The sequence below is a fragment of the Zootermopsis nevadensis genome, unplaced genomic scaffold, assembly GCF_977971745.1.
Source record: "Zootermopsis nevadensis isolate Lab colony 2312 unplaced genomic scaffold, Znev_1.0 Znev_ptg000004l, whole genome shotgun sequence".
Lineage (NCBI taxonomy): Eukaryota > Metazoa > Arthropoda > Insecta > Blattodea > Termopsidae > Zootermopsis > Zootermopsis nevadensis.
Genome location: NW_028259136.1, coordinates 4,028,871 through 4,051,519, shown reverse-complemented (window position 1 = coordinate 4,051,519; position 22,649 = coordinate 4,028,871). Strand labels below are relative to the sequence as shown.

The following is a 22,649-nucleotide window of genomic DNA, read 5'->3' as shown; positions in this document are numbered from 1 at the left end:
GGGAGGCTGTCGTCAAAACAACTGTCACGAGGGACATGTTTAGAACACGCCAGCATCTACATATGGTTTCAGTCCACTATATACCTCCGTCAAAGCCAGTTATTTCGATAGTATCGTCAATTTATAGACACAAAGTACTATAGCCTATTAATGTTAAACACGATTTAAAGATTACAGGACGGCTTATTGTAATGCAAATGTTAATTCGAAACATAAGCCTAGTTCAACAATAATATTACAGAATATCCGCTTGAGCCATGTGAATTTGGAATTCAGATAATACGGATATTACGGAATTAAACAGGGCTATGGTAAAATTAAAACGGTCTACGAATTCATAGCCCATACGAGACGCTCCACGAAATGAAAATAACAATTACATATAATCGTTAATAATTATCGGATATAAAAGCAAACTTTTGGTTACTAAATCCTCAGATGACCGTCTGGGAGGTCTAGGCACAAATGCAAACTTTTACAAATATTCTGCCGTGACACACGTACCGTTATCTTAATATTAAAATATTCGGTCCACTCCCATGCAAACCACAACATGTTTCAAAGCTGATTCAGCGTTTTCAGGTGGCTATGAATCATGTACTAATCCAGTTTTGTTTTCTGTTGTGTGACGTATGGCAAATCATGCAAACAAATTGCTGCACTGATGTTACTGTCATTTTATACGTAAAATACAGCATTAAAATTACGTTGTATCACACCATTTCCATGCCTATGTTTGAAACATCATACACAATCACTGTGTCTGAATTTCTCATCTGTGTGCATTAACAGTGCTAGGTTGAAGATTGAATTATCGGTATTTTATAGTAAATCAGAAAGTGAAAAATAACAAAATGGAGCTTAAGGTTCTAGGTCGTGAACTTATGGAATGGATTTATCCCCTGGTTCTATAACAACCAAGACATTTCTTAAACAGCCACTCAATGACTATCAACTGTTCACGAACAAAACACACTGCAGTTTCTTAAAAATCTGCAAATTTTCATCACGGTCATCCAAGTTGACGAACTATGTTATCTACAACCCATCCTCCACAACTGCTATGCAGCAATGCAGGCAAGCAAGTTAGTTGTCTTGTTAGAACTTCTGGGGATATACGCAAATTGTATTATTCCAGATTCACAACGGGAGATATAGAATATTTAAAACAATTTCAACACATGCACACACACACACACACATTAAATAACCTCGCCCTAATATAAATAAATGTTATAGCGTATGTTCCGACAAAGAAAAACATATTTTTAGCTCGTTACTTGATTTTATACAATATAAATAATCAATTTGGATAGGGTATGTAATGCTAAAACTCTCTTCGTGGCTTGGAAAAACATTCTAAAAAATCTTATTTAGTTACAGAATCAATTACTCTAATGACACGAGCCAAAATCATTAAGCCAGAGACTGGAACTTCAACATTGGTCCGTTCATTCACTGCATTACTTTCCGAACTAAACGTTGTTACATACGAGTAATTACATTTTAAACAAACCCCGTCATTTCAAGGTGTTCAACCCGTTAACCTCCTTTCAAAATGGCTCTCATACACGCATTTTACACATATTTATGTAAATATAACAAAGTAGGACTGCAAGGAGACCTCTTATTTCATGTTTCGTCTTGAGCCTAAGAACAGAGCCACCGTAATTTGACGCGTTCAAACATCACTTCCAAGAACGAGAAAGTGATTGCCGGAAAGAAGGGTCGAACTCCATGGTTCACCGTCTCCGGAGATTACTTCTGCGACACATAAGCAAGGCGGGAATCCCCACATACACATCAGCGTACTATTTTTGTACGTCTCCTGCCGCTCTTAGCTCGAACTTCACACACGAACACACACTTTTCCACCAAATCACGTCGCGTTGTAATTTGTAATAGCAGAAGAAAGCGCAGCTTCAGCACACGACCTGGCAACAAACGCACTCAATGAGTCCCTACTGACAACTGAGCAGTCGCTGCCTCTCATTCTCTGAATCGGGTTTGGAGGCTGCCAAGCTTCACTGCCGCTGGCCTTAGGTTTAGCATCTTAAACCCGACGAAGGCCGCCTATCTTTCTTTCTTTACAGTGGTACTAGCACAACAAAAAGTATCGCTCACACTATCAACTAGAAGGTTTCATTCATCCAAGTACAGCCTGTGCTGAAAGCCAGTGACCGCAGATTGGAATTCATAGCTTCTGGATTCAAGTTCATCACAGGCCAGAAAGTTTAAAAATGTGCACATCTTCCGGTTGCTTGGTGTTAAGTCGAATTAACTGCACTCCATCTTCCCGCTCGTTAACGTATCAAACAATTAAAATGGAAATATTAATTACACTTAAAACGTAATGCCACCGTACACCTGGGCAATGAGCGATGATCGTCCTGATGATGGAGGCAGTTTGAATTTCTGAAACCCTGGTAAACTTCTACCAGACCACACGGCGCTCTACAACCCAGAAGACAGCCATCTTTGGTTTCAAATAATCTGACAATGAAATGATTAAGCTTCCGTAGCGACGCTACGGTTGGAAATTCTTGCATGCATCCACAAAAGAGTCCTGCTAATAATAGTTATTAGGTGGACATAAAATTACGATTTCTCTACTTAAAAAGAACCTGTTATGAATCGACGAGACTCGGCTATTATCTCATTCTGGAAGGGAAAAAAATGATCTGGAAACTTGAGAACCATTAACCGAACAGAAGTTTTTGATACCTGGAAAAGATTATTTATTAAAACGCGTTAAATGCAGGCAATCGAGTACGACAACATAGGTAATAAGGCCTCAAAAAACATTATTCTGAAGGCCTTCGCTCGGCAGTGCCTGGTAAAAAGTGCAGCGATCTGAGTTTGTTCTTCACATCTGCATACGACACTCAATGGAACTGCTGACAGTCAGATGCTGGGCTCAAGTGACATTTGAAAGTGTCAGTATTTCGAGGTGTTCTGTGTCTACGGTAACACTGATGCTCTGGACATGCCTAGCAAACACTCAACGTCAGATTCATGTCTAGGATCAGTAAGCTACAGCATTGAGCCTGACCATTTGGGAACAGAACCTCTAAATACTTAGAACTTTTAATGTCCATACTAACATGTCTGAATGGCCCCCCGTAAATCCAAAGATTCTATTCACGCTAAAAATAAATTATGATAAGATCAACAGAGTTTTGAATCTTTAGTAATAAAAGGTGAATGCACGTTAAAAGCAACCTGCTTGTTTCATCGTTAAATTATTCCCTGTCATGAAAAAGTTTGTCCCTATAATTATCCAAGGCAAAACTTTAAGGTCTATTAATAATTCTTTATACAGTTTTCTTAATATTTACGGGGGCGGAGCTTAGGGCCTCGCGAACTCGTTACACCGGCCTGCCACACTCATTTAATGTAAAGAAGGCGTTCCTAGCTTCGAGTTCTATAATACGTAGCACCATAAAGGCAAAAAAGTCATAAAATAATCTTACGAAGTCACATTTAGAGACTAAAATTATCCATGTGGTATAAAATTGTACAAGGAAAAGAAATTACAACCGTCATAGTTACATAATTAATATCACAATGATTACAATCGGGATTAAATTCAACGGAAATTATTGCAAAAAGTGGGATTAAACGGTTATGATTTTATATTCTGCATGGAAATGTAGACTTAATGGCATCATCATGTCCGTATGACCGTTTTTCAAAACATATCTGAACAAACCAACTAACTCCATGAAGCAGATTCCTCCTTGTGAAGGCAGCAGTTACCGAGTTTTTGAAGAATTTTCCCGCCTTTTATCAAACCCTAAGATTCATTACCGCGTTCATAAGGACCTGCCACCGATTCCTTTCCTGAGCTAGTTCCCTAAGACACATTTTAATATTATCCCCCCACATACGCCAGATTTTCCAAGCGGTATCTTCCTTTCGGGCTTCCCAATCAACATTTTATAAGCATTTCTCCTCTATCCATGCGCTCTAAATGCCCTGCCCATCTCATCCTCCTTGATTTGACCCAAATATGCATCTCCGTCCTCACACCACGTCTTCTTCCAGTCTTTACAAAACAGTAAAAATTAAGGAAAGGGAAAATACTGCAACCTGTATTTAGCTCGACTACAAATGACGTTTTCGAAAAGACCCTGGACGTTATACAGAAAACAGATGGCCAACAGCGTGTTCGGCGAACAGACCGGACGTTCAACTTTGAAGGCAATGAATCGATGAGTGGGTGGACGACAGAAGTAGAACTTGTCTGTACAGAGACGTTCCATGTGGCGTTTACATGCTGGCATGTTACCTTAATAGCTCGTTGTGAGAAGTGGCGGAAATGTTGACCCATGTAGTTATGAAGAGCCATAAAACAGCGTGATCAAAGCGGCGGCCCGTGGGCCACATCCGGTCCAAGACCACTTCTAAGCACGCCCGCGAAACGATTTGTCGCTTTGTTTCAGTTACTAAAAGGTAATTTATTTTCGGAACTCTGAAAGATTAAAAAAATGCTTTCCGTACAAGTGATATAAATTATATTGAGTTTAAAACCCTACCGTAAAATGCAAGTTCTCGAGGTAAAAAAAATGTACCTGATACGAGCAATTTTAAAATAATATTTATCCGATATTAGTTTTTGCGCATTTAAATACAATATACTATGGCAATTTGTAATATCTGAATAACTATTGTTAAAAATGACTAAAATTGGCTATTAGTTTTGAAAACCAGTGCCAGGATGGGTTCCCTAGCCCTTGAGTCCAACGGAAAGACTATTTCTGACCCAGGAAAGGAAAGAAAAAGTTGGACAACCTTGGTGTATTGTGATTTCGAAGTAACGTACAGCCTACATAACTGAAGACGGCGTTAAAACCCAGAAGACCAACCTCGACAATCTCATACTGGACGCCAAATAAACTTCAGATAAATAAAAACAGATAAGGCTCTTGGCATGATGAACGACTGTTAGATTTTGTGCTCCAAGGTGTCAGTTTACATCAGCAAGCTAGTCTGAAGTTTACACATACAACAGAATTTCCCACTTTCGTCACAAAAGCCAAGAAACACTGACGAGCCAAGATTATAAACGAAAATGTTATTCCATTATCACCTAGAAGGGCATTAAGAGCTGTTAATAGAGCTTAGGGCTCCAATACATTATGAAATGGGTAGAAAACAAGACAGAATGAAATTGTTTACCCCACACGCATTCACATGGAACAAACTGATGGATCATGGAGCCTTCATTTGGTCATCTGAAAGTTAAGCATCCAAACAAAGCCGCAATTCATCAATCCTGGAGTGTTTACTTGATTCAATAGCTGGGCTTCTCTTGTCGGGGCTGTAAAGCTGCCAGCCTTTACGATCGAAATGGCGAGAGAGAATGTGATCAATCATCAGACAAGTGCTTGTGAGATCCCGCAATCAAATTCCAGCAATATCAAGCGCTTTCTCTCAAGTGGTTATGGTCATTACACTGAGGTTTGAGCCGCGGTTCGTTTCTGGGGTGTTGATTCGAAACCTGGTGCATGGCGTCTGATCGTAGTACGAGTGTCAAGTCTCACTTCGCGTCGTTGTTAAAGGTATTACATTAAAAAACCAGCGAAAGGATAATAAAACAAAATTGCCCTCACTATAATTAGCGCCGTCTTAGGCAACTACGACGCTAAGATCACTGGTTCGAACCTCGGAAAGAGTGGTGGTATACCCCCCCCCCCCCCATTTTGCTGTCCTGTAATAACTAGATGGCTTAGGGAACCCGAAGCCCTCCACCGGTCACTGTCCTCGGCCAGCAAAACCCAATCGCCTTCAACTCCAATCTCCGATAGATCCTGCCTGAGATTATTCTCCCTTCTACGTCTAGGTCTCCCCAGCGGTCTCTCGCCCTCAGGCTTCCCGACCAATACCCGGTGCACACCTCCTGCCCCATCCATGCCCATCTCATTCTTCTTCACTTAATCACCCTGACAATACTGGGGGAGGAGTACAAATTTTTTAAGTGCTGTCCTGTAATAGCCTGCTGTATTAGACAGGCCACAAAAATATGGCGGCCTTGAAATATTTGTACTTAGCTTTCAGTATGATAATGATAATTAATGGAACACGAAATGTAAGGACATAAAATACTGTACGATTACAAACATACCTATGTGTATAAGTAAACTCGCAAAAAAAAAAAACATCGAAGCTGTATCTGTATTTAAAGAATACGTTCTTACAGGAACGTAAATACAATTTCAAGCAACAAATAAATTTCCAGCTGCAGTTTCCTGTGTGCTGAAGACAGAATCAATACGTTAATCCGAAACATTAGTAACCATTACAAGATTACACGACACCACAACACAGACGATCTTAACATCTTCGTTGATGTGAGACCCAAATCTCAAATAAATATTTGTTCGTAGGTTTTCGCTGCTGGAGTTCATTGCGTAACATCAGCTTTCGGGTGAGGGCCGAGTCGAACATTTGATGTTTACCGATGCTTCGTCTCATCGACCTTGAAAATGGCAACTGCAACGCGACAAGCCGAGTCAAAATGGAATCACAAGACTTGAGGCTTTCGCGGGGACCAGATGCAATAAAATCTTGTATGACGAGAATTGCAATGTTTACCGAAACGTTGGTAAACACCAGTTATCTGACGAATCTCTCGCCCCGAAAGCCGAAGTTGCACATTGAACTCAAATAATCGAACCCAAGTAGAATTCAAGATTTTAACCATCTTTCACTGATTCCTCTTATTCATGTCGTGATTCAAATTTCACTGCTTCCGAATGCAAATGAACACAATCACGAATCTTGAACCCCCGGATGTCTACAGCATTTGTCATTCGCACTGCGGCCCGACGTTCCACACTCAATAAACCGAGAATTCTTTTTCTCAGCAGAGATGTATCTTTTCTCGGAATGTTACAACTTTAGCCCTCTGTCTGTTCTTTGTCAGACTCCCCCAAAATAGAAGCACAGTCATATATTACTGTTCAAAATGTTACAGAGAAAAACGACCACAGAAACCCTCATATTCATTTGAAACGTCAAAAATATTCTTGTAGTTATTAAAAATAAAATAGGCCAACTCTGAATTATCATTACATTTTTAAGATTTTGTACTTTCCTTAAAATTCACATGTGCCAGAGTAAAAAGAAGCAAGTCCCAAGAAAGCCCTCACAAGGGTTACTGATTGTTTAAATATCTATTTAAATATGATTGTACAATGAACACGACTGTGTTCTGGAATGTTGCGCCGTGTATAATGGTAGAAGTTCAACGACGTTTCAGAGGTGTTGCTTTGATCATCAGGGAGACTATGATAGAGGCAGAATTCTGGGAAATGCATTAAAGGACTGGGAATCCCATAATATTGCGTGAAAATTACTTGTGCTAGGGAGGGAGAGAGATTCCATATCGCATGCTTCAAGCAAAGCGGTCACTGAAATAGGACATATACGAATTTATATGTTTAGGATCACGTCTTTGGATCAAATAACGAACAAGAACAGCAAAAATATATGCAACATTTTCTTCTAGGAAGGGCATAAGGGCCAAATAATGTTTCTGCAGGGGCCATTGTTTATATACAAGCATGTTTTCAAATTCGGTTTACGAATATTTTAACAAAATTGAAAAAAAACACGCTGTTCTGGCAACAGAGAAGTAAGGTTTTCAACACGAATTCTCAAACGTAACACGAATCGATGAACTGACAGAGATAGTGAATGTTCTTAAAGGAGACGTCATCGCTGAGTTGAGGGTGGGTGGGGTTGTTTTAGTTTTTTAAGTTTTGTTTTGTTGTGGAAGGTGCTGGCACTGTATCAGGAATAGTCCCCTAAAGCACCCGTATCTTTTTGTGTATAGAAAACCATGTGGCATGACAGCACTGGAGCGTACTCACACTGCCGAACATCACTATGCAGTAAGCCTTTAATGTTGGTGGAAATTTCAGAAACATCAACTATTTTCCTGTGACGGCGACAAGCATTGCCATGAAGATTTCTGTCTTCTGGGTTGTTGGACCGTATAGTATGGTAGATGTTTACTAACGTTTCAGAGGTCATACTGCCTCCATCATCAGGGCGATGATTCATCGCCCTGATGATGGAGGCAGTATGACCTCTGAAACGTTGGTAAACATCTACCAGACTACACAGCGCAACAACACAGAAGATAGAAATCTTCATACTCACCGCTGTGAAAACCTCAAATCAAACAAGCATTACCATACCAATAGACACGTGCCTTGGCTGAGGCAGACCATAAATGCTCAGAGAGTTTTTGAGAGGAAATTCACTGTACCGTACCAAGACATCATAAGCACAGATCACACAAGATAATACACTCACTGTAAAAGAAATAACATACGAAAAATGGCAATTTTGTCTGCTATTTTAATCGTTTTATACATTTAAAACCGTGCTAATACTATTTGAAATAACTATGCAGTGGTCCGTGTTGGAAAGAAAACGTGTTACGAGACGAACCACACGAGGTTAAATTTTAATCGAAACATATACGTAGTTCAAAATAAAGGCACCAGACGCCATCTGGCCATCAGGGCGGACAATATGAGATGTGTTAAGTGGGAAGACAAGTTTTAAAGATGTGAACCCCCAATGAAGTGGCTCAGGAACGCTTTCAATAGCGAATTTTGGTACAAAGAAAAGTCGTTAAAGCTTTCGATTCTGTTACCAGAAATTTAGTCAGTCAATTATTCACTATGAAGTTAATGTGAAGCGGATAAAACACCTCATTACTCACGAAGTTTGACGTAAGGACAATGTACAAAAACAAGTTTTATGGCTCACACGCCCAGACCTCTTGTAGGAAATATAAAACCAAATGCAAAACTTTCAATGCACAGGCCTACAGCCAAGTTTCGTACAGACTTCCAGTCTCATAAATCGTGTGTTACTGTTTTAATTATATCGTTTGGCATACACATAATCTCACATTAAAATGCGGGAGTAATTTAACAAACGTTTTAGAGTGTTTTGCTTCTGAATAGATAAATCCTACATAAGTCAGTATTACATTTCATATAAATATAAATACGTTACGTACAAAGCATTCATGATTATGCTTGTTAATATCTTACACTCTCCGTATAAAATTATGAACGTGAGTACTGTATAACAAATTTATAACATATAACCTGAAAGTTTTACATCGTTGTAGACAGCATAACTATTGACTTACAACCAATATGTCGCATGTAATTTGTATGTTTATAGTCTGTCTTCACACGTAAAATCATTTTATGAGCTATAATGGTTCATTAGTGTTATGACTGTCACACGGACGGCACCATGTTCTTCAATAACCTGGGTCTTTCCAAATGACGGACGAACTTCCAGAAACTACGCGTAATAAATTAATTGTGAATGATGGCAATATTATGTACATGTGTCATTCCACATTCACTGATTAGATACAATGTAATTTTTGTGTCTTATCTACAACTCCAGAGATAAAATATATAAAAGTACAACCGACATCTGCACGGCCACGAGAACCACAAATCTAAGATAGAATCTGCAACGTAAATGTAACACTTAAGTGCCTCACCCTGAGGGAAGAAAATGTATTGGCGACTTGTGTATCAAGTAACGAGAATACATGGACCTAAGAGACCACGTGACATTAAAGAATACGGAAAAAAAATTACGTAATAAGAAGCTTCATAATCTGTACTCCCCGTCTAAAATCGTAAAGTAAAGAGAACAACGATGAGATGTGTTGAGCACGCAGCACGCATGAGGAAAATAAATGCTTAGAAAATTTTGATCTAGAAGGCTCGATGGAAGTAATTTACGTTAAATTTCATAGTATCTCACCTGTAAATACATTTTATGGTCTTTAAAACTATAACGCACAACTCTACATATTTCTACCATCATTCGTACCATCAGATGTTCAACAGGCACTTATCTAAACGAAATGCAGAGTTGTTTCTTCAATATGATTGTCGGCTGCTGTATTTTTCGTTCAACTCGTACCAAAAGCATGCATTCAGTGTCAGCAAGGTGAATTTTAGGATTCCGAAGACAGGGGCAAGCTATCAACACCCGTAGCAACTACTAACACATCGTTTAAAACACGCTACATAAAGTTCGCTTACCGCCAAACCAATAACCCACACAGTTGCTGGTTTCTGTAACAGGACACTTTTTTTTTACTGTGTGAACGCATGACTAACCAAACTCTCCGTACTGATTCTAGACGGCAGTATGTTCTGTTCTACAAGTGCTGCTACCAGTAGGCAGCTTTTACAAGTACATCTAAATTAGGTATAAAGAAAGTTGGTGAGGGGTAAGACACAAGACAAACAATTCCCCGTTTCTATCAGCGGTAATCTTCCATTAGTATAGAAATTTGCTCACTAAAGTCGCACACACTGAATGGTAATGGCGCTGCTGCACCTACGAAGTTAGTAAAAGCTACAAAATGTTGGTGCAGCTAAAGACAGCGTTTTAGAAGTACCAACCAAAATTGGAATGCCTCCGATGGCACGCAGACCGAATTTCACAAAAATCGATCAATTAGAACCACAGCTTGTTCGGATGAAACTTATAAAAATTAGGCCGGTAAGTAAACTCCATGCTGTCCTTTATTTTCGGAACAGTTCTTCTCTGGTTGCGCCTACAATGGGCAGGCCGAAGGGCAAAGGGCAAAGATATGATACGCCACAAGAAAGATTTAATGGGAACAGAATCAAAGTTCAACAAAACAATAAATTTCGTTAAAAATTTCAATCGAAGGCTTTACCACTAGCCTTTGTGTTTCTGTCAGACATAAAAACGGTCTTGTGTGTCCATATATAACAGCAAACGACGTTCGACTTCGTAGAATTTAATTACTGAGGCTGACGTCGACGTATTCAGTGAACTATGTCGGTAGGAAACACGGAATAAAAAAAATTAAATACCCAACAAGAAAAACAAACAAAACAGACTTTTCTGAAGCAATGGCTTCAGCGCTATACAGTCTGAACTAATGACAGCGTTGTTAAATAAACCACAAATGAAACAAATACACAGAAATGTGAGTTCCAACACTTCATATTGAAACTAAACAGAAAAATCAGTGAACATGATGTTGAAGAAAGTACATTTGCAGATCTGAAGGCGCGTGTCTTCTGGGATGCAGTCTGGAAAAATTTAATGACTTTTCAGATATCTTTACTGCCCATTAGTCCATGATAGCCCTGATGATGGAGGCAGAAACACCTTTGAAACGTCGGTAAATTTCTACCAGACTACACGGCGCAATGTCCCAGAAGAAAAGTCATGAACATGGGTTCTAGTGCCCTGTAGTCTGGTATGAATTTACCGACGTTTCAGAGGTACTTGCTGAGTGCGTCAACAGGGAGATCTGAAAATGGAGTAATAAGTACCCCCAAAACGTCGGTAAATATATACCAGACTACACGGCACTAGACCCCAGAAGAAACTCATCTTCATATTCGCCTCCGTCAGAACCTCAAATCCTACAAGACATCTTCACACTCGCCGTGAGAACCTGAAATCTCACTAAGCTAATCTTCATGAGATTACTAGCTGTGTGGAATGTGAAACGCATTTCCCCATCCATTCATAATTACAAGGCGAGGCTATTCAAATATCCGACCATTTTAAATGACTGATGGAGAATCACGTTTCAATCTCAACATCTTCAAATAATCTTCACAAACAGTGCTTTAAATATGGCGTACCTCTGTAATTTTGTCAGTGAAGGAACGTGGACAGAAGGGTATATTGGCTTAAAGATAATTTGTTACAGAGTGTGGAGTGATGTTTAAGACACAAAAAGAGCGGTCTATAAATAAGACTTAGCTACATAGAAGTGCTAATGTATGAACATGAGTCACATCGGGTGATAAACGGAAATGACTACTAAAAACACGAAGTCGTGTTACAAGGCACATTTAATGGCGAATAAAATATTAGTGACAGCTATTAACTGTTTAATGATAAATATATATATACGGCACTTTTGTTGCTTCATTTGTGCTTTGCACCTTCAACACATACAGCCCTGCAAATTTTAGTCGCTTAGAACAACATGGAGATTGAGACATCGCTTCTCCGAAATGTTTGCATCTACCGACCAGTCCTCACGGCGCCAAAACCCAGATCATCCATCGTCATTAACATGGGGAAAACGTTTATCAATTCTTTATGTCGAAAGACAGCAGGTTTATGAATTGGAAAGATCGTAGAAAGAAATTGACATGGCCCTTTTAAGATTCTATTCCAGCATTTACAAAGATGAACAGAATAAACCCACAAAATATGCCATTCAAGATATCCGGTATCCTAAATGAGATACGAATCCTCGAAATGCATATAAAGAAACAAGAGACCTTTCAGGGTCCAATGCTAAAACGATCATTTGGCGACGGTATTGGGGGTTATTAGTTATTTCTTTGCCTTGGACTTATCCGTCGTGTCTTTTTTAAAGTACTAAAATCTTAAAACCTTAAGAAATCTCTGGTCTATAGATCGGAAACAGCTCCGGCTATATAAGAACCCCGAGTGCGTGTCTAATCTTTTTTATCTGAAAACGAAAAAAGATCCATCACTCGAACCGTATGGGCTTTATGGTTTTTGAGATTTTAAAGACTTTTTTTACAAACAGACGATGAATAAAGTCCAAAACAAATAAAGTAACAGCCATATTAATATAGCTTTTCGAGGTCTTCCACGTACACTTCCGACGAAGTATTTCACTACCTCTTCGAGCAACTTAAATTTCTTCCTTTCCATTTGAATGTATTATTACGTTCCTCATCTTATCCCTTTTTATCTTATATTCCAAAAGATAAGAGGGACGCAAGTAACAATTATAAATCTCCTCATTACTTTATGTCCTCTTGCCTTTAATGTATCTCACTTGTTACCCGAACATTTTAAAAGCACCACATATCCCTTCAGCGAACAGTCGGTACAAAAATAATCCACTGACTGACTCATGTATAACTGTTCCAATTTTTATGTCCATTACTCACCAGATTATAGCCCTAACTGCATTCAAATTCACGTATTTACAACGTCTGTACAGTGAGACTAAATTGTAAGCGTTTCCTACTACGACAGTCAACACAAAAACTTCTTAAAATTACGGCCTGTATAATTGAGACAATAAAGAACGACGGACAGTGAAGAACATTTAAGTATTTCCAGCATCTGTCACTTCTGAATTTCAGTCTATTCTCACGAGGTCGTCTTTCTTATCCAAGTAATGGACTCCATGGGTGCTTAGGGTCACAGAACCTTTTATTATCCATTTCAAGACCTTAAGGAAAAAGAAATCACTAGTGAATGTCCAAGAAGTGATCTTCCCTACATGTAAATCAGATTAGCACCATGTTTTGTGAAGGACAAATAAGCCTTATCCAGTGAGATTTAGCTCTCAACATACACGTGTGGTATACATTTATGCCTGCTTATACTTACTTTATAACACAAAAAATAACAACTTAGGTCTCATGTTCGAGGGCGTCTTCCCTAATAACTTTTGAACCAACAGTAAGATTTTCATGAAACATGAATTTGACCAGCCCCCTTTCACATTTTCATTTTTTTCCAGCTAGTAATAAAACTGACATGGTGGCCATACGAATTTGTAAAGTGTGAAAGCAGTAGTAACTATTGTACCACCTGCTTTAACATTCAATAATTCTACTTTCTGCCCACAAAGAGTATTTATGGGTTTCGTATAATTAAAAGAATAAACAACTATTATTCCCTTAAACAGCATTAGCAAACTAATCTCTGAACGGAAATGCACTGTTTTCTTTGAGGTAAGAACCGAAATTTTGTATATTATCTAGATGAACTTCATACTTCAAAGGATTAACACAATATAATACAATGTCCATTTGCCATTTTCGGATAACACAGCTTTTGTAGAATGTAAAACAAAAGCACGGCGACTGTGCGAAATCACAATTTATCTTTCCCATTATGGCGATAAAAAACGAATCATTGGTGACGGGCAAATTAAATATTGCCTCGAATTCCATACGAAACCTTTCCAGTGTGTTTAATAATCACAAACATGGCAATGACACGAAACTTTGACGCCATATCTGACAAGCTTAACCTATGCTACGAAACAACACTATATATAAATTGAAAATATAGTGTCGGATGGGCTTTATTTACAAACGAATGAGCCGAATAATATTCATAGGGGGAGAACAAAAGGTCGCTACACTTCCAAAATTACAAAGTACGTCGCATTTGTTTTTTGTATCATTTTAAATGTGAGAAGTTCTTTGGTGTTCACCCGGTATAATACCTTACGGCAGACCACGCCATGATCCAAAGAGTCATATTTGTCTTGTATGAAACAAACATTTGCAATCGAGCAGATCTTAGTTATGATCCGAAGACAATAACGTAACACGTAGACGAAAAGCAGCGAGTATTTGTCACTCGTACGGACGGCCGACTGTGTCATGCATCGCTGATAAGAACGAAGAAACATGAAGCAACAGAGCTGGTTGTTCCAGTGGCTGTCTGCTGTCAGCCTGACCGGAAATGAAGGATATGATCAAACTCCTCCCACCAACCACAACAAAGAAACTGTAAGATAATTGCTAATGTTATAAGATACCAAGTTTGTTCGTGCTGTGGCGTACCCGTAGATCAGGGGTCCTAAACCTTTAGCCCGTTTTTCTTTTGCGTACATGTCTCGTAATACTATTGCCCTGTGTGGTTAAAAATAGTTACAAGTAATGAAGAAGAACGTACTGTCAATAACATCAATAATATGTGGCAGTAACTATCACTGTGAGGAACTGTTCAGCTTAATACACTAGCAGGAATGAACGAACGCGTATCGCAAAAGAAATGAAACCTGAAACTGAAAGATTAACTTACTCAAGAAAATTAAATAAACACAGCTACTTCAAAAAAGTAAATTTTATGCAGTGAAGACTGTTATAAGAGGATTGCAGCATATGCAAAATAACTGACTTGTAATGAGATTATCCCTGTCCCGGTATCTTCGAGTCTAGAACGCGCGTATTTCCAGAAACAATAAAAAAAATAAACTGGATTGTATCCAGCTACCAGCTGCCTTATTTGCAGATGATAACAGAAGGGCGTACAAGTCTCGACGCCTTGTCTTTGTGTTGTTACAAGGGCGGACGGCAGTGAGAAGTCAACTGTGGAAGTGGCGCCCACTGGATTCTGTGTCACTGTTGATTCTGCAGGAAGCTACGCACCCCGTGAACTGTCAAGTGTCCACTCCGTCGCAGTAGAAATAATGGAGCATTCCGTTTGTCGGCAGTAACGCTCACCAACTCTACTGAGCATAAACCACGAGTTCACTTTGTTGCTCTTTTTCACGATGCTTTGAACTTCACAGGTCATACAGAAATGAATCATAATATAATTTTAATGAATAAGGAAGAATGTGAAGGGGATAGTGGACAATTTCAAGTTCCTATCCCAGAATATAAACGGAGTTACAGGGAAAAAAACAACAGAGATAGGTCGGCGCCTCCCAAGTCATTACCATCACGAAGCCACCTTAGATGACAGCTAGAGGACATAACGTTTCTGTAAATCCCGAATACCTGCGCCAGGCGAGCAAACTTAATTACCAACCAACCATCCAATCAAACGCCAGGATGGTATCTTAAAAAATATCAAGTTCGCTTCGAGCCATAATGTCACAGCCAGCCAATCACCGTCTCTCTGGCCCGGTAGGCCCACTTCTTACTGAACACGGTATAACAGCATCTTCAGTTGATACGACGTCGTTGAATAAAGCAAGTATGAAACGAATTCAGAATCACAAAACACTCGAAATGACTGCACAAACTTGTTTGATGAGATTCATGTTTCGAAGTAAAAACTACAGGTGTGAGGTTTTCCACTTGGAAGACCTGGGCGTAGACGGGAGGATAATACTGTATTAAGATAAATCTTAAATAAATACGGTCAGAATGTGGACTGGATTTATCTGCTTCCTGATAGCGGCAAGTGGCAGCTCTTGTGAAGACGATAAAGAACTATCGGTGGAAAAGTTCTTGGTCAGCTGAGCCATCATTACAATGGCACCTCAAACAGGACTCTGTTCCAAGCAGATAAGGCAGTGAAGACTCCAAACTAAGTTGAACGAGAGACCATCGGGCTACGCAAAATACTTGGGCGGTTCGTCCGAGGAATAGAATAATACCAGTTGATACAGGCTCCTGTATGCTAATATTATTTCAACGTACGCTGACATAAAATCATATAACTGCCCAAGGTCTATTTGTGCTTTCACAAATGCTATATTTCACGGTCTGTTCAAACAGCACAGTTGTGACGTAAAGTTAAACAATCCATTCAGAAAATTACGGTTGCAGATCCACTTACGTGTGAATGGACCACAGAAAGTGAGATTCTAGAAGCAAAATCCAGAACACGTATTGCAGAAATTAACAGAAATGTTGCTGGTAAATGAGTTCGAACGCTCTGGGTTATTAACACAAAGGGCACAAACAGGATATTGTAATAATCCGAAATCGTGTCCAAGTTTTGATACACACTATAGTTGATGGCCGGTCTAATATACAAACAAATTACAGCCCATCTTGTAATTAAGCGACAGGTGAAATGATACTCGCCAGCTGCTGTCACGAGTATCACTAACACGTGAAAGTGGGGAAGGGGTTAGTTAATGTGTTGATGCAGACAGCTTTTGGTAAATTAATAACATGGTACATCAGTCCCTAGGCGGATGCTACTGGGCGGGGCAGCACCTTATGCAGGAAAGGGGCCGTAGACGGTCAGGATGGGATAGACTACAACGAGATCATCAAGTCTAATGTGGAGGAGAGCAAAGACGCCACTGAATATGGTGGACCCCTCCGTAGCCCGTATCGAGTGTTGGCAAACTGTAGGCCTTAAAATATATTCATCTTTTACCTCAACAGTAACTTTCGTCAGCCACTTGCGAAAATCGGGGAAGCCAAAAGGGTATTCTGTGCCAGATTACATTAGTAAAATATACGCGTTATTAGGATCCGCTATCGAACGCAAGATACTTGTTCAACCATGACTACCACATCGAAAACCCTGGTGGCCGCAGGTTTCAAGATGTCTGTCTTCTGGGATGTTGCGCCGTGTACTCTGGTCGAAGTTTGCCGACGTTTCATAGGTACTGCCGCCATCAAGACCTGATAACTAAGTCACAGGGACTCTGAAACGTCGGTAAACTTCTACCAGACGAAACAGCGCAACATCCAAGGATACAGTTGTCTTCATTAAGCGCCCCAACACCAGATCAAGTTGTATTTATGTCACTGTATCAACACCTTATTGCGTCCAGCATTCGGATTATAATACGATGACCACACAATTTGACTACACCCCCCCCCCCCCAGGGTCTTACAGCGCACCAATAAGAAGGAGAAACTACTAGGACTAAATGAAATATCAGTGATTTTTGGGCATTCCTCACGAGTACCCTGATGATGGAGACAGCTAGTATCCGAAACGTCAGTTTTTAATTTAACACTGACACAGCTGATCGCCCGAGAGAATTTTATAAGCTCGAAGGGATGTTACAAGCCCAAGTAAACGAGTTTAGAAATCCAATTACAAATTAAAACACCTCGCCTGGTTTGTATGCATTTAAAGGATGGAGGACGAGGAATAAACAATACCAATACGTCAAATATTAAAACCACATACGTCACAGCACCTTGGGTAAATGGGGATGGGGTCCCCGGCCATAGTTGCCAGTTTGCCGAAGAAAATAGAATAAACAGTCGCCAGAAGTGCAACATCGCCTCTCGATACTCACCCTTTCTTTCCACATATTAACCCCCTTGTAGTCCGCGTTTCCCACGAGGGGATTTGGGGACATCTGCAGCAAGATACAAAAAGCGGGGAATATAAAAGAAGTGAAAGCACTGTTCGTTATGTTAAGTCATACTCGGACAAACAACGTAAATGATATACAAAGTAGTCGTTGCATGACAACACATTGGGTCCAGGACTTAATTTCATTGAACAAAAATCAAAGGGAAAAAAATCACAAATCAGATGTGCTATAAAAAAAACGCTGCACACAGAAATTTGTTAATGAAAACACCTCTCTGCATTTCGCCCCCTATCAACTCAAGCGCCGGTTGAAACCGCAATTTCTTTGTTATACTATAATATGGATCGCGATACTTTGCAAACACATTAACCATAACGGCAAGCCGTGAGTGCGCATTTGCTCCTCTACTCAATACTGGTAGCGATAAAATGATCAAACAGTTACTGAACTCGGCAAACAGAAACCATTCAAAGAGAATCCATTACAGTCCATTAAAGTGTGCTGATTCAACCCCCCCCCCCCACACACACACACACACAGAACTGTTTTAATCAAATAACAGGGCCTGCCAATAAATGAGAATCAAATATGTAGAAATTTAAGACGCGAGTGGAATGTTCAGGGCATTACGTATGTTACCGAAAATACCCGAAATTCGTCTAAACTAGTTCGTCCCAGATAAAACCAGGAACTCCTCTATCGTTACGGGTCTGGCTGGGTGCAGCTGTGTTACGCATTCCAGTTCTGCTTAGGTTAGCCTAGTTTAGACTGATTTCGGGCATTTCCGGTAACACACACAAACCAAATTCGGCTCACCGAGCGGCCTACAAAACGCAAGGTTGTAGGCCGTTGGAACCGTGGGATCCTGGTTCGAAATCCGCTTATTAGACCGAGTATTTTCGTGTTGTCCGGTGACGCAAAGGCATAGTGATAGAAGCAGAGAACTTCTGCCCGTGTGGGGAAGGGGGGATTAGGGATTAGGGATTAGGGATTAGGGATGATCAAGGTTTGAATCGGGATTTAGCGTCTTAATATGAGACGCAATTACAGAATACAACACAGTGAAGAGTTGGAATATGCATTACTTTGTGAGATTTCAGGTTCTCACGGCGATGATAACATTGACGTTCGTCTTCTGGGTTTAAACGCCGTGCAGATTCGTAGGTATAACCCACCACTCGGAGGAATGTGCGTATAATGTCTCTGTCTTTAGGATTGAAGGTATTACTTTGTTTAATTGCTACCAAAAAAAGCAGAGGTAGTGGACCAAAGGCCTTTGTCAACTTGAGGGTAGCCCAAAATCATTAAAAGCGACATTCTTCCCTTTCCCTCGTAACTTGTAACAAAGGACTGCAACAATACGGAGGCTTCACTGGCAACCGACGTTGTACTGTGTCAGTCCCTCGATCTCCCTGCCACCCTAGAGCAGCTGCTATATTAAACATGACAATTTTATTGTTAATAAAAACGACCGGCCTAGGGCGATGAGTTTATGGAAGACGAATGCGCGAGCTGGAACATAAAATCACAGACACTGATGGCTGCATCTGGACAAGAACTCAAATCGACTACACACAAAAGAAATCAAGGCTAAAGTACAGACATCTTTAGCCAGAGAAGTTACAACTGATATATTTATTCAGTAATTATTACAACGCAGCTGAACACAAACTCACACAGCGGTCCTCAGATCATGCCAGACGAATACAATCCACACCACCACACCCATTTATGATAAGACCAGTTTAATACTAACGCCTCGGTTCACCAAGGATTTAAACTGGTCTAAATTTCTTCGTGAATGGACTTTAGATTTATCATCGTTCCCAGATATTTCAGTTTTACCAGATTTTAGAAGGACTGAAGAAGAACACGATGCACATGGTAGGCACGGCATCTCAGAGCGCCGAGGTGTACGATATCATCACCTTGACAATGCTACGTACACACCGGATAAATTAAAAATCACCACGAAAAATGAGGGGCATTATGTAATGTTTTAGCGTACGGGAGAGATTTACCTGGTACTAATGTACATGTATTTTATCACTTCGTTCCCAAGGTACTTAACGATAATGACGTCATTATTTTCCCTAGTTACAGATTGTGTGTGTCTAATTTGTTGCAGAATTCTCATCTCCATTTAGTGACTAATTCTAGCAAATGCGAGTTCTGAATACCACGAATGAATAACAAGAACATCTGCTTCGTATTCAGGACGCCCCGGCTTCGATTCTCGCCTCGATGAACGGCTACCTTGACATTCTTACGCGCGTTCGGAATTAAAATTTCCTAAAATGTGTCTATTAACTTCGTCACGCCCGCCTGTCTATTCGTCCGTAACTCGAAAAGAGCTAAACTGATTTTCATAAAATTTAATATTATAAATTTAATAATTGTAGGGGGAGACAAAGATTGGAATATGTGACGCAGATTTTTGAGGATGTGGGCTACAAAAAATATGTGGAAATGAAGAAATTGGCGCAAGATAGGCGAAAATGGAGGACCACATCAAACCAGTCGAAAGACTGATGACAAACAAACAAAAATACTGAGAAGTTTCAATGAAACGTGTAGATACATTACAGCTTTGATTTAAATCAGACAGCAATAATCACTTTATATTAATACCTATAGCTACGTATTTATGCGCTTGGAAATGCCAGATGGGAAATCCCCGTGTGGGGGATCTCCGGGAATACTTCCTGATGGCATTGAGGCAGACAGGCTCCAGACACCCCGTTCATGCAAAGATGGGTGGCTTCAGACAACTCTGACGTCACTGGCGCCATTTGCAAAGGTCAAATTATGGCCAACGTGCTAAAGTTCGTATGAAATGTGTACATTTCCTACTCTGTTCACCTTTCTCCTCATTCCCTGTAAAAACATCCCCGGGTACTTTAAAATATGGCCACAACTTCTTCCTTCTGTGTCCTTATTCGCAATAATATTACCGGATTCCGTAACAAAATTTAAATTTCTGCAAACAGGCAGTCCTGACACAACACGCTTGTAGCAGAACTGAAGTAAAATATCTGAGAATATTATAGTCTCTTCAATGCGTAAGACTTTCCTACAAGAACCACTGGCTGAGAAAAACCTCGCACTTTATAAAGAATAGAATGCTCAAACAACGTGAAATTACTGGATATTAGATGGATAGATGGGGGGGGGGGGGGTCTCTCTACTTGTTGATTAGTACCAATAAAAATCTGTAAGGATACTAACTAGTTCAGGAAGCAGCCATATATCCGTAGATTTCTGAAACACCGAATTATTCTGGCGCTGACTGTACACATTCTGATTACAATAAAGAGCCGACTACCAAAGCCATTCATTAGTCACTTTCTGGTACGGAGAAAGACAGCAGAATTGAAATAATCCTTTAATTTTGAAAATATGGAAACGTGAGATAAAACAGGTTCACGATTTTAGTGTAAGCCGTAGTCAAGGCTTAAATTCAATAACTTTCCAAATCCTTTTCAATGACCACTAAAGGTTGGAGGAAGACCTACTTTAAACAACCCAATGTAACAACGGAAGTTCCAATCCGCTTCAAACAAAAACTTCTCAGCTATAAAAACAGTGGCAACAGATTCTAAATATCAGACTAGGTGTTTATAAACCACGAGATACGAAAGATGGACCTCTGAAACGTCGGTAAACTTCTACACGTCGCAAGAAACCAGAACACAACCATCTTCAGACTGTTCCTACTCTGCAAGTTGCCGTCTGCCTCAATCCAATTTAAAGTATGAATTATTCAGGTACAGCTATAAGAACGGGGACCATTTCTTGTATGCTACCTTAAATTCTTGAAAACGCAGATGTTCCGTTAGCTTATTTACAAACTCCAATCTGTGATCTAATATTCTAGGGTTTAGTACCTTTAGCACTGCAGCGGTAATATTAATCAAGTAATAAACTTCGAAACTCAAAGCCTTCTGACTATATAAATCAAGGATTTGAATCATTAAAAGCAATAAACACAATGGATACACACTTAGACTACCAGCAGCTCCAAACCTTTGATTAAAATTATTTGTAGGTAGGATTATTTCTCTAGTATCCTGTTAAGTCTAGACTTTCTAACCGTCCCTCTAGTGTTACGGAATACAGAGTGTTCCAAAAAGAAGTATACACACTTTCAATTAATGAAATAAAGATATTACAAAAAACTAAACCACTACATACGTCAGCAGTGGCACTTGAACTAGCAAATTTAGTATAGGTTATCAAAATGACCACCGTCAGCTTTATGGCAAAGATTACCGCCGGGCAACTGACAAGCTGCCACCAACCAACAATGCTGTTTTGTATGTGTGTGTACACGATTAAGGTTATTCTGACATTTCACCACACACCTTGACCACAACTTTACGATTTTAGGTGGAATTTATTTAGGTTTTCTAAGTAATTTTTCGAAAACTGCAAGTGGCACGATTAGACTAATCGTATCATAAATTGTAATTCTTTCTTATGCAAGTATGAGACAGACAGTATATATGGCTTGCATAGGAAATACACGTTTCTTTGTTTATTTAACGCCAATTATTCATCTACATGTGTTAAATTATCAAGCATGCTCACGGAATCCAGACCAAGAATAAGACCCATCAACTCCTGAATATTAAGTACGAGAGTAATTCACTGATTTGTGATGTTTCGTAAGGGGAAAATAGGAAAAGGAGACACTTTGGTACAAAGAGTGATGAGGCTTCTTGGAAAATCTTGACTTAGATGTGAAGGAAATAGTAAAACAGGTTAGGTTAGGTTAGGTTAGGTTAGGTTAGGTGAGGTTACTTTAGGTTAGTTCAACTTAGGTTAGATCAAGTTAATG

At 39.7% G+C, this 22,649-nt stretch overlaps 1 protein-coding gene across 14 annotated transcripts in view; it reads right to left on the bottom strand.

The window, feature by feature from the left end:
• Fak (protein tyrosine kinase 2 Fak) overlaps positions 1-22,649 on the bottom strand; it is a 93,935-nt gene that overhangs the window by 37,595 nt on the left and 33,691 nt on the right. For 4 of the 14 annotated variants that reach the window (XM_022071090.1, XM_022071094.1, XM_022071095.2 and 1 more), the window contains exon 1: positions 1,625-1,972. The exons of 7 other annotated variants lie outside the window; for them this stretch is intronic. The gene's annotated coding sequence lies outside the window, so the exon portion shown is untranslated. Of the gene's footprint in view, positions 1-1,624; positions 1,974-22,649 lie in introns of those variants that run through there. 3 more of the 14 variants (XM_022071102.2, XM_022071096.1, XM_022071091.2) reach the window with 2 other exon arrangements.